The sequence below is a fragment of the Anabrus simplex genome, chromosome 2 (genome assembly GCF_040414725.1).
Source record: "Anabrus simplex isolate iqAnaSimp1 chromosome 2, ASM4041472v1, whole genome shotgun sequence".
In the NCBI taxonomy this organism is placed as follows: Eukaryota; Metazoa; Arthropoda; class Insecta; order Orthoptera; family Tettigoniidae; genus Anabrus; species Anabrus simplex.
This window is the reverse complement of record NC_090266.1, coordinates 1,144,367,358-1,144,383,532: the sequence shown is the minus strand read 5'-3', so window position 1 is coordinate 1,144,383,532 and position 16,175 is coordinate 1,144,367,358. Positions and strand designations below refer to the sequence as shown.

Here is a 16,175-nt window from a genome sequence, read left to right as displayed (position 1 = left end):
CCACCCGCTTCATACCCTGAAGCTAGTCGTAAATGAATGACAGGGTAGGGAATGGATTCCGGATCTTCCGAGCAAGAAGTATGCTAACCCTCAGGCCAAGACGTGGTGTGATAATATACCGTATCGTTTCATTCTGAGTTTCGTTCAATTTTATGTATAGGACCAGATTCAGTGGAGTCTTGAGCTGTACATGAAATTCAATACCGGTCCATATACCTAGTTTCAATGAACTAAAAAGAAAGAAGAAATCCCTGTACCTAAATTTATGCTTCCAGAATATTCATGAACAATCCCACGCTATCCCTGCCATTTAAGTAGTTGTAGTTACTTTGCCCCGACCCTGACGAGCCATGTAATCGCAGGTAATGAGATGCTAATCAAGAAACGTCATTGAGCCGTTAAGGTTACCCGATGTCGACATGGAAGTCTCAGTACGCTGCTTGTTTACAAACTCTCCCCTAGAGCAAACAATATATGACGCAGCAAGTTCCAACCCCTCAAGCTAGGTCTCCCAACAATGGTACTCGCGTCCCCACGGCCAGCCCGTAGATCTTTTTAGTACACTTTCTTCTGCTTTCTTCATAAATGGATGCTGACTCTATAGACAAAGCTTACAATAAAATGAATGTAAGATATGGATTTGAAAGGGAACTAAACCAACAGCACGTGGTGTTCCCAAGCGGTCATCCATCCAAGTGCTCACTAAGCCCAATGTTGCTTAACTGCGGTAATCGGATGAGAACCCGTGTATTCAATATGGTATAGCCGTTGACAATAATAATAATAATCATAATAATAATAATAATAATAATAATAATAATAATAATAATAATAATCTGCGGGTATTTTAAATTGAAGCCATTAGGCTGCCCCCGCATCAATTTCGATGTACCATTCTGCTCTACCAGACGACAGTGGAAACCCGATCTCTGTTGTGCTATCTATAACTGAGATTTAATAAAATTTTGTACGGGTAAACTCCAAATGCGTCATCCATTCCGACATCGTACGACATGGGAGTGTCGAATGGACTTCATTCTATCCTTCGATAATCCGATTACCTCTGCCGGGTTTGAGCTCGCGAACTTGTGATCCAGAGGTCGACACTACCACTGAACCATCGAGGAAGTTACAAGCAAGGTTAAAAAAAAATCATTAGTTTAATAGGCTAACACTAAAATTATATTAAAGCTACCCAAAACTTCATAACGTTCATAATTTTTAAATGGTTCCCAGGAATACTACGACAACCTTTCTTAGCGTACACACACACACTTCATTAATCAAAGTATGTCCCAGGTCGAAATGTTTCGTGAGGCCTCCGAAGGGGCCTGGTGCAGGTCTTTCGAGTGGACGCCGTATAGGCGACCTGAGCGTCTCTGAGGAGGGTGGCGTATGTACGATGAATTCTAATGCTGAAAACGGCACACACACCCAGCCCCCAAGCCATCGGTATTAAGTATTGGAGGTTAAAATCCCCGACCCAGCCGGGAAACGAACCCGAGACGCTCTGGACCAAAAGCCAACATGCTAACCATTGAGCCATGGAGCCGGACAAGAAATTGATAAAATGCATTGGTACTGTCCCTCTGGCATCAATTATTAACCTATTTGGGGCTCGGACATTTAATCCTAAACCCTACGAAATATGTGTGCAAATATTTCCTTAAAAATACACCTGTAGGATTTGAAAATTAACGAATATGACCTCAACAGTTAGCTAAGAAATTATCATAATATGTCTCAGTTCTATGAATTAAAAATCCATCACCATTCAGGCAATGAATGCCCCCGACGGAATGGACGGTAATTATTCGTAATCTCAGTACTCAGACGGAGAGATCGCCTTTACAGAGGTGTGAAAATGATTAGACTCAAAGGAGGAAAAATTGTTTTAGTTTTCCCCTCTTATCCTTCTAATTTTGTATCATGAAACTCCCTGTCGTTCAGTCAAATATTAATCCAACTAACTAAAATGTGTGAACAGAAATTTTTAATTTTTAAAATATTACTTTGAGATTATATATTTTTGTTTGGTCAGTTGACAACCCATCTACATCAGTTTTCAAGACTTTAGATAGTAAATAGTACAAAGCACAGTGGATCATATCAGCATTCAAGTAGGCCTAAAGCAAAATATCACACAATCGCTTCATTTTATTTTATTGTATGAGTCTAAATTACCTATAATAACATTACATTACTGACGTACTTTAAAGAAAATATAACTTGTATTCTATAATTTACTTTAAACAAGTACCAATCCACTGCAGCAGCAGAAAAAGAGATCTATGATCATTTTTATGTTCCGGCAGTAATGACTAATGCTACAATGGAAATAATCGAAACTTAATGTTCAGTCAAATTTTTTTTACAGCTCTGTACACTCAAGAATTAACTTGGAACTCATTTCTGTTGTAGCCTGAGTGAATCCCAGGGCAATGCGCTTCTCAAGAAGTGGAAATTTCGTCTCTAAATGACTCGACTTCTGAAGAGGAATCAAACTCACGTCCTTCAAGGTAAACCACGCTTCTCTTTACCGCTGCGGCTGGACAGTCCTCAATTCTAGGAGGTAACATGTGATAAAGTGAATCAAGAGAAAATTTTTGAATCATTACTTCGAAATCCCTTTGAAATTATCGATATGCTGATACCATTTTCTTAATCTGTGAAGGTTTGTAAGCTACTAAGTGTACTTAATGTTAATCATTAGCAGATATCTCTTAAATAAAGCCAATTTAATGATACAAAAAAATCCTCCTAACTTTCTTTTACTTAGTCCACAAGCGTAACACCGGAAGCCCCGGCTTCGATTCCCGGCTCACCCAAGGTTTTCAATCCTGGTATGAGGGCTGAAACTGGGTTCTCCAGGCCTTGTGAAACTAATTGATATGTGAAGCAATGGGCACAGTCGGGAAAGATAAATAATACACCTGAGGATGTCGTCAAGCTCATGTTTCACTCAAAAACCTACAGGTCATCTGACAGGGCAGCAGTCGTTTTGGCAGGACAAGTCTCTAATTGACCTGTAAGCGCCACTGGGTTTAGTTACGTCGGTTAAAATATATACAACGAAAAGGCTCCATCATCCGTGCATACCACCTATCTCCGAAGATAGGTGTACCGATACCGGTGCGCTCTTCGGCTCCTCTGTCGGTCTGTATACGCTTAGGTTTGCTTTCTCTTGAAAAGACCTAGAAGATTCGATGAGACGCCTGTAAAGAGCGAGATGAATTATTGTGACATACTTGTAAGACAAACCCGGCTAGTTCCGCAGTAAGTTTAATATCGCGGTATTTAGTATCTGTATTTCGGGTTCATGTCAATTTAAAAAAAGTCACTGTATGATAACAGCACATCTCGGAATTTGTTTCAATAAGAACGATCCAAAGCAATGCATTCTAGTTGAATTTAGAGCAATATCTTCATCAGTAGGTCTACCTGAGTAACAATAGTTTCCGATGGCTGCCGCGAGAGCACAGGCGCTTAATGTGAATATGCCGGCCCCGTGGTGTAGGGGTAGCGTGCCTGCCTCTTACCCGGAGGCTCCGAGTTCGATTTCCGGCCAGGTCAGGGATTTTTACCTGCATCTGAGGGCTGGTTCGAGGTTCACTCAGCCTACGTGATTACGATTGAGAAGCTTTCTGACGGTGAGATGGCGGCCCGGTCTAGAAAGTCAAGAATAACGGCCGAGAGGATCCGTCGTTATGACCACACGACACCTCGTAATCTGCAGGCCTTCGGGCTGAGCAACGGTCGCTTGGTAGGCTAAGGCCCTTCGGGGCTGTTGCACCATGGCCAGGGGTGTGTGTGTGTGTGTGTGTGTGTGTGTGTGTTAATGTGAATCTACTCAGTGTGAGTTGCAACTGACTTAACAGCGTTTCCGTTCACGTAGAGTGCAAGTGCTAAATGATCTAAGTGCCAAAATGTAGGTTTTTTTCCTTTTTGAAGTTATCTATGCGACAGCGCCAATTCAGTTCCAATTCTTTTCCTGGTAGTTGTAATAAGCGTCAACAGATGGCCGAACCTCTATGTCCAGAGCTCACTAGTATACTGTTTTTACCCTTTTACACAAAAACTACTTTTTAGCACTTAGATCATTTAGCACTTCCACTCTGCATTACTTAAAATGGTAGAAATCCGTAAGCGTAAGGTTATCGGGTTAACATTATTTGTTACATATGTCAAAACCAAGAGGCAAATATGGACAGGGTCACAGTGATAGTGATAAGGATTTACAAGTGCCTGAAGTGTGAGTGTTTGTTTCGTGAGACATGTCAAGGACCGAAGTCATATTTCGCTGAGTTCATATGCCACTTACGCTCAGAGGTCGATTAAGGTGAACTAATTAACGTAAGATATCAGTCAATTAATTCGTTTATTCACTTTTAACTTCTGTCAACTTTAGTCAACAAAATTCTGTTTTATGTAGCTTCTACCTTGCATTTAATTTCTTTCATAAATTTCAGAACACCGAGCGAGTTGGCTGTGCAGTCAAAGAAATAGGTTTAATTAATATCCCGAACAGTTAATCCATTCATAATTAATCAATAAACAATCAATAACACAGTGTTATAAAAAAATTTATTTAATGTGTTTATGTAACAAATTACTTGCATGCATTACATTAAAATAGATAATAAAATAAGAAAGGAGTTCTTTATAAACTTTCTAAGCACTACTTCGAAATTACCCGAGCTCCTTGAACACCGCATATTATCTCCAACTTTTCCATGCACTATTTTACATTGGTAAAATGGACTTGCGCAAGACAGTGATTACACAATCAAATCAAGGTATTTCCAATAACCGGTTTTCATACAAAAAGAACGTTCTTACACCAGTTTTGCTGAAATCATTACCAACAGCTTTAATACTGCGAAATTAGCTGAGTTCGCTATAGCCTATATTTCCATTTTATCCACAGATATACAACCACCCTGAAGTAAGTAGACAACAAATAACCTGGTGTAATGTATGTACGCAGACAAACTTCAGTATAAAATGCAAAAATACCTACTCTATTCCTTGAGTTATTGAAGTAAATATACTTGAAAGAGAACATCATGCCCCCAAAATCGAGAAGATGTAGCCTGAAATTGCTAAGCGTCCAAAATATGCACTAACGTGCAGAATGGGACCGAGCAAGTAGTCGTGCGGTTAAGATCGCGTAGCTGTGAGTTTGCATTCGGGAGATAGTGAGTTCGAACCCCACTGTCGGCAGCCCTGAAGATGGTTTTCCATTGTTTCCTATTTTCACACCAGGCCAATGATGGGCTGTACCTTAATTAATACCACGGTTGCTTCCTCCCCACTCCTAGCCCTTTCCTATTCCATTGTCGCCATAAGACCTATCTGTGTCGGTGCGACGTAAAGTAGATAGTATAATAATAATTAGTTGGAAACATACGAGTACATATTCACCCAGCTGTTCCCATTAATGTTGATATAATATTATAAAACAAGTACAGAGAGAGGAGATTATCGATAATCCAAACAAAATCAAAGAGCAGTGCTAAGAAACAACAATAATATTACAAAGCGAAACAACAATCCAGAAAAAAGCGAGTCAGGGTTGCATCTTACCTTCACTTCATTTTTAGATGTGCACAGTATAGACTAGAGTATAAGGAATCAAACAGTAACTTGCAAACAGAATTATTGCAATTCAAGAAGAAGCTGAAGAAGTGGAGGAGTAAATCACAATTTTTTTTAAACGAAAAACCTACTGCATTCACTAGCATATTCAGGGGACGATATGTTTTACAGCAATACTTAATACCATCACAATCATCATCACCATAACACTAGAAAATTCGTAAGTCACATCTAATTCATGCGACCTACTTTTTAGCATGTTAACAAGTTCACAAGAAATTCGTAACCAGGTGTTGTACATATTTTTCACTTTGTGAAATCTGCGGATGTGTACTTGATTAGATACGCTATCGTATGTTAAATAAGGTATTTCTTATTACCTCTTATGACTTAATATTTTTGTTTGTATTATAAATTGTGTTCGACAAACTGGCCACCTTTTCACATTCTATCTATTGAATCTGGCATTTATTTGTTTGTGGTAATCTAAAATTTCCACAGAGTCCTCTCCGTGTAACTTGATCCTGTATTTGATTTGCTGTTGCTCGACTGTGGTTTTCAAAACAGTTCAGATGTTGTTGTCGATGGTCTTTCTTTAAGTGTGTTCTTTTTTTTGTGACAAGTGGTGTTCAGGAAGATTTCATAATAAATAAAGGATGCCATGATAGTATTTTCATATTGAATGAACGATAAATCCACTAAACAATAGTCTGAAATATAAATTCTTGAGTTCATACTTCTGTGACTTACATTTTTGTACGTTTAATAATCTGAATTAACGGCACAAACTTAAATTATTATAAATTGGATGTTTCTTGGCAAGAAGTATAAAAATATGAACCATTCAAAAATTATTGACGTTTCTCATATCTCGATGGGTGGTCCGTTATCTTCTCTTGATTAGGTTAGCTTAGTTAATGTCAGGCTGCAGCATAAAAAATTGAGTCTGACATTCCGGGCCCAGTGAGAATGAGAAAGAACACAGTCGGTAGAACACATTTCAGTTTGCAATCGGTAAGCACAGCTCTATGTATTACTTATAGGCCCTATATATTTCCAAGGTGATATTGATTTCATGTTGTTTTCTTGAGGAAACTGAAGATGTCCACTTGAATGGACGAAACAGGTTACTGTCTGTTTAATAGTATTCTTTTTTGAGTTCTCAATTAATTCTCGTTCATATTACAAATCGTGTTCACATTCTCACTATTAACAAGTCAACAATGAAAAGTATGACCTCTAGCTAATCAGACCCCTGTTCTATTACATACCTACATTATTGCAACCGACAAGATAAACGAACTGTCTCTCCAGCAGGTCCAAAGAAACTGTTGTTGACAACTGCAATCGGAGGTAATCATTTTAAATAATCGATGTTTCATAAATATTCAATTTGATTACTATGACCGATTGGGTAGCAGAGTTGGTTAGGCGCTCGCTTCTGTTAAGTTTGCAGGGTCGAATCCCGGCAGAGTGGTAGGTATTTAAATTTTTTTAAATCACACTGAACCGCAGCAGTGTAAAGAACTCCTATTATGCCAAAATTTCAGCATGCCAGCGTTTCTTAAAGATCGATATTAGCGCGACGGATGGAGGACATATTATTATTATTATTATTATTATTATTATTATTATTATTATTATTAATATGTGTTAAAATGTACGAACGATCTACAGCAGATACATTGGTAATGGGTCGTTCTACCAGGGAATAAACTGAACCAAAATGTTACGCCTCACTACCCACCTACACGATTTCTGGAGACGCCGAAGTGCCATAATTTCGTATTGCAGAGTCAATTTACGAGCATTTCTACCGTCTGAGCTACTCAGCCCGATAAAATCTATCTTCCTATAACTTCTATCACATCCACTTGTGTTGTGGAAATATGGTCACGAAACATTTAGGAGCCCCTTCTAACTTTGGAATATTGGAACAGTTTATGATGATGATGATGATAGTGCTTGTTATTTAAAAGGGCCTAACATCTAGGTCATCGGCCCCTAATGGTACGAAATGAAATGACAAATTAAAAGGCCAAAAACATCCACTGACCACAATTCAAAACGTGAGGACGGACGGACGGACGGACGGACGGACGGATGGATGGATGGATGGATGGATGGATGGATGGATGGATGGATGGATGGATGGATGGATGGATGGATGGATGGATGGATGGATGGATGGATGGATGTGAATTTAAAACGATCAGTGGAACCGACCCACAGTGCCTCACAAGCACAGAAGCTGGCGTAGAACAATAGTATTACTGACCTAGGGACTGCTTCTATAGCACAATACTGAATCGATGATACTTGTAGTCGAAAGGGGTCCAAAATCCAAGTCAGCGGCCCCTCATAATAGTACTTATCGCTAGGAAAGTAGAACCATGGTATTTGTCATATTGCGGTACTAATCAAGAGCAGCGTAGACTCGCGGTATTCCACACATTATGGTACTACTCACAGGTGATGAAATCCGTACATGTATTACAGACCTACGCTGTTTCGCACATCGCGGCGCCATTTACAACGCAAACCTATGGTGTTCATCACATAAGGGTACTAACCACAGGGACTCGTACTATCCCGTGATGTTCCTCATATAGTGGGTACTAATCATAATCAAGCCAGGACCATGGGTTCCCTCACCTCATGGTGTCGCTCATATAGTGCTACTAATCACAGGTACTGTAAAAGCCGTCGCACTCTCGTTTGCTACTAATCACAAACCTATTTGGTACCCAACATAGTGGTACTACGCGCAAGTAAAAGCGACCCATGGTGTTCCCCGCGTGGTGGTACTAATCACAAGTAGTTTCATGGTTCTAATTTGATCATCCCTTGGTCGCCCCTTTTAGTCGCCTCTTACGACAGGCAGGGGATACCGTGGGTGAATTCTTCGTCTGCGTCCCCCACCTACAGGGGGTGTAACAGTTTGTAGTTTAGTCTTCTTTCCAGTATGCCTTCTATTCAAGCCCCTACTTTCATGCCTATTACCCTAGTACATCGCTGGGATACTTTTATAATCAGATAAAAATATATGGAAGGTGGAATTTACCATTATACTCGTGCACCCCGTTCGAAAGAACGAATTATTAGCCGAATATTTAGACAGAACTAGATGAAAATCCACAGCCTGTTTCCAGTCATTCGACTGGGTCACGAATGGAATGAATGGAGCCCCTATCTAGCGGCTAGGATAGAAAACTAGATAAATATATTTTTGATGTTATTTGTTGTTTCATCTGATAGAAGGGAAATTAATATGAATTATTTTTTATCAAGGAAAAATCCGTTTCCTTTCGAGAGAGCTTTAATATCCTGGCAATAATGGATCCAAAAGTGTCTAACATGGGATGACTAGTTTCAAGTAAAGTAAGTTTAAAATACGCAGTGTCGAAGTGGATCTCGTCATAAGAGGTGCTTAAAAGCCATAAAGTTTTATCTGATATGTTTTTACCCGATTAAGGACTCTATCAGCGTTGGATAAGAGCGTTCAATATCTTGGGAACTGCACTGCTGAGGCAAGATTATGAAGCACGACCACTCAAAACAAATCGATTTTTGTCGCAGCAGATCGCTGCTGTGAAAAGTTTTGCATGAACGTCGACAATATGGGGGTGGTGGCTACCTTATAACGTAAACAACGTAGACAAAGGTACAGTGATAATATATATAAATTTCATAGGTTTTGTTTCCTGAAAAATAACATAACATCCGAGATTGAAGTACCAGGGTCATCTTTATCTACAGCGCTGGCAAATTTTTCTTTCACTAGCAAATATGTTTAACTGCATATGGCCTGAGATCAAGAGAGAAGAATTTGATAAAAATACTGCTTTATATAAAAAGGATGATACATATGTCGTACAAGTGTAGAAGGAATTCAAGGACATCGAGAGTTGGATTTGCATCGGCGTTGGCGCCCGAGATCCTCGAAACGGCTCACTATGATTCCCCCAAATTATATTCAGGAAAACAAACAATTCGCACTTTCTTCCTCGCCTACCTCGTAACTTAACCAAATCCGGGATTCAGTAATATTGGAGGATGGTTGCCTAGTTGTACTTCCTCTTAAAACAATAATCACCACCACCACATCTTCGGTAATATCGTAACAAGAGCCATCATGCAGAACTCCCGCACGCTGTAAGTGTATGAGGACTGAACACTACGATGCTCCAAAAGAGGCATAATTAATTTAATAAGTATACGAAATGGTATTTTATGCAGTATAGTTTCCTGAGAGACGAGACATCACAAGTACAGCGATATACATAAAACTAAAACCTAATACTATATGAGTAAAATTTGACCTTAGGCATGTGTGGCTCAGGAGGCAGCACGCCGGCCGCTGGGTTCCGTGGTTCAAATCCCGGTCACTCCATGTGAGATCTGTGCTGGACAAAGTGGAAGCGGGACAGGTTCTTCTCCGAACACTCTAGTTTTGACTGTCATCTTTCATTCCAGCCGCACTCTCCAATATCATTTCATTTCATCTGTCAGGCACTGATCATTGCCCCAGAGGAGTGCGACAAGCTTCGGTAACCAGCACACGTCCTATTCTCGCCGCTAGATGGGGGCTTCATTCATTCAATTCCTGACCCGGTCGAATGACTGGAAATAGGCTGTGGAAATTCATTTTAAAAGTTGACCTTATGCAAGGTTCAATAACACCGGCAGGATATCTCGGTATATACCGTAAAACGAAGTTCGTGCGTAACGATTTCAATTCTAGTAGCGTAACAAGAATGATGGAGAAACTTGGATGGGAGAGGCTGAAGGCTAGAAGAAGAAGAGCACGAATATGTGCCATGTGTAATGCCTACAGCCTATAAGGGAGGGAGAGTTGAACAGTCAACTACAGAAGCCCTATCACACAAGCAATACCGATTATTCACATAAAGTAAATAGTAAATCGCAGAAAATAATCCATGGCAAGTCTTAGTGTGTAAATCAGGGAATGTCTTCGAGTTTTTCCTCCAAAATGTTTCAAGAAAAGACACCTATATCTTGAAAAATTCTGTGTAAATTTCTCTATGGTGGCGTTGTATTTACAAAGTAAAATTGCCAGTAAGTCACTTTTTTAAAGTTGCTTTACGCCTCACCAACAAAGATAGGACGTATGGCAACCAAGGGATAGGAAATGCTTAGGAATGGGAAAGAAGCGACCGTAGCCACAATTAAGGTACATTCCCAGCATTTACCTGGTGTGAAAATGGGGAAACCATGGAAAACCATGTTCAGTGTGGTTCGAACCACTACCTCCCGAATGTGAGCTTACAGCTGGCACCCCTAATCACACGGCCAACTCTTTACGTGCCAATTAATCTACCCACACGGGGCTGACGTATCAGAACACCTTCAAATAGCACCGGACTAAGCCAGGATCGAACCTGCCAATGGGAATATTAATCTGCCTGTGAATTTATAAGTGACTGCGTTGTAATTATTATGCTACACTACTTGTAATGTAATATTTTAATTTATATTTTGTTAACTGAGTGAATTTATGAGCGACTGCGTTGTAACTGTGCTATGCTACAAGTACAGGAACGTTTTAAGTTATTTTCTATTATATTTCTATGGGATTGATTATTATGTTACACAGTTTGGAAATAATTTTACATTGACATGCATTTCTGTTTTTTTTATGTATTTATTTTTATTTTTCTTCTTTCCTTATCATGAAATTCCTTGTTTTGAAATAATTTCTTGTAAAAGTGTGTTTTCACGTAATTGTTTGTTCGATTCCTTTGTTATGTATTCTTGTTTTAATTTCCAGTTCCGGAGACGCAAATTGCCGTGAGGTTCCCTCAGCCTATGCTAGAAATGAGGACCAGTTTCATTCTTGGAGGGCAGGGCTGAGTGGCTCAGATGGTAGAGCGCTGACTTTCTGAGTCCACGTTGACGGGCTCGATCCTGGCTCAGTCCAGTGGTATCTGAAGGTCCCCAAATACGCCATCATCATGTCGGTTGATTGATCAGCACGTAAGAGAACTCCTGCAAGACAAAATTCCCTAAACTCAACGTCTCCCAAAAAAGCACATGTTGCCAGTGGGAAATAAAACCAACAATACATTATTATTATTATTATTATTATTATTATTATTATTATTATTATTATTTTTTTCACTCATTCATCATTACGGCCATCTGTAAGGGCACGTTTACACAATCTACTTGCTCTTCTATCCCGCAGACTTGTATTTGCCATATCGCCTAAAACTCTTAAGTCTTTCTCATTTCTCACTCTTCCACGGAGTAACTCGAGGCTTGCAAGTTAAATTTTTGGATATTTTTCGGGGGGTAAAAAGTAAAAAAATGAAACATTTTGGAATCTTTCCGTCAGTTACAGGGTAAAAGCTATAATTTTGCTAACTTCCAATTTTCTAGCTCGTCTGGCAGATTGTGCTGCCATCTTGATTGGGGAACGGGGTTAAAAAGGCGGACTTGCAGGAAACTTTAAGCCCATGAAACGTAGAGATTATCGCTTTGGATAAATATATCCGACTGCGTTCTTATGCTGAGCCCCAAATTTGAACACCCCCCCCCCAGCAGGCCCCCACAGGGAATTTTGAGAATTTTCGATTTTTCAAGGGATCCTGAGGTCATCAGTTTCTCTGGTGCCAAGTTTTAAGTTTCTAAGATGCCTGGAGGTGCCTCATTAATTCACGTCTATTCTCATTTTTATACCTTTTTAGATAGATCAGATGCTGTACTAGAAACAGCAAGTGCGTGCCTAAGAATAACTGTGTTAGAGATGGGAAATGAACGAACATCTTGGTGGAAAAATTAAGTGAGAGCAGCTTGTAAAGGTAAAAAGAAGGCTTATCAGAAATGGCTCCAAACAAGGGCTGATGCACACATGGAATTGTATGTAGATGAAAGAAACAGAGCGAAACAAATAGTTGTTGAATCCAAAAAAAATTCGTGGGAAGATTTTGGTAATAACCTGGAAAGGCTAGGTCAAGCAGCAGGGAAACCTTTCTGGACAGTAATAAACAATCTTAGGGAGGGAGGGAAAAAGGAAATGAACAGTATTTTGGGTAATTCAGGCGAACTCATAATAGATTCCAGGGAATCACTGAACAGGTTGAGGGAATATTTTGAAAATCTTCTTAACGCAAAAGGTTATCTTCCTGGTGGTGTCGCGAACAACCGAGCTCATGGGGAGGAACAAAATAATGTTGGTGAAATTATGCTTGAGGAATTGGAAAAGGTGGTCAATAAACTAATTTGTCATAAAGCAGCAGGAATAGCTGAAATTAGACCTGAAATGGTGAAGTATAGTGGGAAGGCAGGGATAAAATGGCTTCATGGAGTAATAAGATTAGCATGGAGTGTTGTTAAGGTACCTTCAGATTGGACAAATGCAGTAATTGCACCTATCTACAAGCAAGGGAACAGGAAGGATTGCAACAACTGTCGAGGTGTCAGGCAAAGTATTCACTGGCATCTTGGAAGGGAGGGTGCGATCAGTGGTTGAGAGAAAGTTGGATGAAAACCAGTGTGGTTTCAGACCACAAAGGGGCTGTCAGGATCAGATTTTCAGTATGCGCAAGGCAATTGAAAAATGCTACGAGAAGAATAGACAACTATGTTTATGTTTCGTAGATGTTGAGAAAACATATGACAGGGTACCGAGGAAAAAGATGTTCGCCGTACTCAGGGCCTATGGAATAAAGTGTAGATTATTATAATCAACCAAAGGTATTTATGTTGACAATTGGGCTTCAGTGAGAATTGATGGTAGAATGGAGTTCTTGGTTTAGGGTAGTTACAGGGGTTAGACAAGGCTGTAAGCTTTCACCTTTGTTGTTCGTAGTTTACATGGATCATCTGCTGAAAGGTATAAAGTGGCAGAGAGGGGTTCAGGTAGGTGGAAATGTAGTAAAGAGTCTGGCCTAAGCTGACGACTTGATCTTAATGGCAGATTGTGCCGAAAGCCTGCAGTTTAATATCTTGGTACTTGAAAATAGGTGCAATGAGTATGGTATGAAAATTGGCCTTTCCAAAACTAAATTGATGTCAGTAAGTAAGTAATCCAAGAGAACTGAATGTCAGACTGGTGATACAAAGATGGAAGAAGTAGATTATTTCAAGTATTTAGGGTGTGTGTTCTCCCAGGATAGTAAGTAAGATTGAATCAAGGTACAGTAAAGCTAATGAAGCGAGCTCGCAGTTGCGACCAACAGTATTCTGTAAGAAGGAAGTCAGCTCCCGGAAGAAACTATCTTTACATCAGTCTGTTTTCAGACCAACTTTGCTTAATAGGAGCGAAAGCTGGGTGGACTCAGGATATCTTATTCATAAGTTAGAAGTAACAGATATTAATGTAGCGAGAATGATTGCAGGTACATACATGTGGGAACAGTGGCAGGAGGGTACTCGGAATGAGGAAATAAAGGCTAAGTTAGGAATGAACTTGATGAAGCTGTACGCATATACCGGCTTCCGTGGTGGTGTCACGTGAGGCGAATGGAGGAGGATAGGTTTCCTAGGAGTATAATGGACACTGTTATGGAGTATAAGAGAAGTAGAGGTAGACCAAGACGACGATGGTTAGACTCAGTTTCACCGAGCTCAATAGCTGCAGTCGCTTAAGTGCGGCCAGTATCCAGTAATGGGGAGATAGTGGGTTCGAACCCCACTGTCGGCAGCCCTGAAGATGGTTTTCCGTGGTTTCCCATTTTCACACCAGGAAAATGCTGGGGATGTACTTTAACTAAGGCCACGGCCGCTTCCTTCCCATTCCTAGGCCTTTCCTATCCCATCGTCGCCGTAAGACATATCTGTGTCGGTGCGACGTAAAGCAATGGCAAACAAATAGACTTAGTTTCTAATGATTTAATGATAAGAGGTATATAACTAAATGAGGCCACAGCACTAGTTGCAAGTAGAGGATTGTGGCGACTTTTAGTAAGTTCACAGAGGCTTGCAGACTGAACGCTGAAAGGCACAACGGTCTATAATCACTCCAAACTGACTACCATTTATTTTTCCTAAACCTTTCTCTTTCCTTTCTCTCTTCTTCTTGGTCTTTGTGCACTAGTGCAAGCCAACCAGGCTTGGTTTTCGAATTTTCTTGCAGAATGAGTATCCTGTAGACCAACCTCTCTTAGTCCCTCCTTTTGATGTGTCGTTCAAGAGACCAGTCTCGTTTTCCTCATTGTTGTTATTTTCTCGACGGTTTCACAAAGTTCCTGCTTCAATCTCAAACGTGAAAAGTCAGGTTGTACGTTTCACAAAGAGGACAAGTTCTCTCAGTTAATTACTGTATTGATGGGCTGATAGTATTTCATAGGGATCACCGTAACTACTTAGGTGTTAATATAAGAAAAGATCTTCGTTTTGGTAAGAACATTAACGAAGTTCTAAAGAAGGGTTACAGATCTCTTCACATGGTTATATAAGGGTTGTAGTAACGATGTAATGGAGAGGGCATAGGCCTATAAGTCTCTGGTAAGATCCCAATTAGAGTATGTTTCCAGTGTATGGGACCCTCAGCAGGATTACTTGATACAAGAATTGGAAAAGATCCAAAAGAAAGCAGCACGATTTGTTCTGGGTGATTTCCGACAAAGGAGTAGTGTTACGGAAATGTTGCAAACTTTGGGCTGGGAAGACTTGGGAGTAAGGAGATGAGATGTTCAACTAAGTAATGTGTTCCGAGCTGTCAGTAGAGAGATGGCGTGGAATGACATTAGTAGACGAATAATCTTGAGTGAAGCGTTCAAAAGTGGGAAAGATCATAATACGCTAATGAAGTTGGAATTCAAGAGGACAAATTGGGGCTAATATTCATTTATAGGACGAGGAGTAAGGGATTGGAATAATTTATCAAAAGAAATGTTCCATACGTTTCCAATTCAGAAAAATCTAGGTAAACAACTGATAGGAAATGTGCCACCTGGACAACAACCCCGAATGCAGATAATTAAGTAAACTCGCCCCCTCATCCCGAGGTGGTGCAGCTCTTTTCAGGCTCACCCCAAAGGAGGTGAGCTTCATGTACCATTTCAACCATGTACCAGCTCTTCTGCCATTCTTAATTTCTTTTTCTATTTGTTTTACGTCGCACCGACACATATGTCTTATGGCGACGATGGAATAGGAAAGACCTAGGAAGTGGAAGGAAGCGGCCGTGGCCTTAATTAAGGTACAGCCCCGGCATTTGCCTGGTGTGAAAACTTAAATTTCTGGCGGTACTGGGAATCGAACCCAGGCCCCCGAGGACGGCAGCTAATAACCCTAACCGTTACGCTACAGGAACGGATAATGCAGATTGTTGATGACTGATGAAACGGAAAGTTGACTTTGTGACTTAATTCTTATGAGCAACGGTGTTACGAAATCTATACCTTTTACTTCTCTCAGGGCCTCCGTGGCCTGTACAGAGAAGGATAGCAGAGCGGACATCGCGATAACACGGATTATTGGATAACATTATCATAATAAGATCACGTGATAACCACGAAAGGTTCTTGTCCCTAGATCAAATGACGTTTACATACCATTAAACATTTAAAAACTTTAAATTTCATATTATTTAACACAAAATATAGATG

The 16,175-nt window shown here is 40.1% G+C and overlaps 1 protein-coding gene and 1 pseudogene across 2 annotated transcripts in view; both read right to left on the bottom strand.

Moving 5' to 3' along the window:
- Positions 1 to 16,175, bottom strand: part of IP3K1 (inositol-trisphosphate 3-kinase-like protein) — an 803,184-nt gene that overhangs the window by 661,058 nt on the left and 125,951 nt on the right. The window lies entirely within an intron of this gene.
- On the bottom strand, positions 655 to 773 carry LOC136865075 (5S ribosomal RNA; annotated as a pseudogene).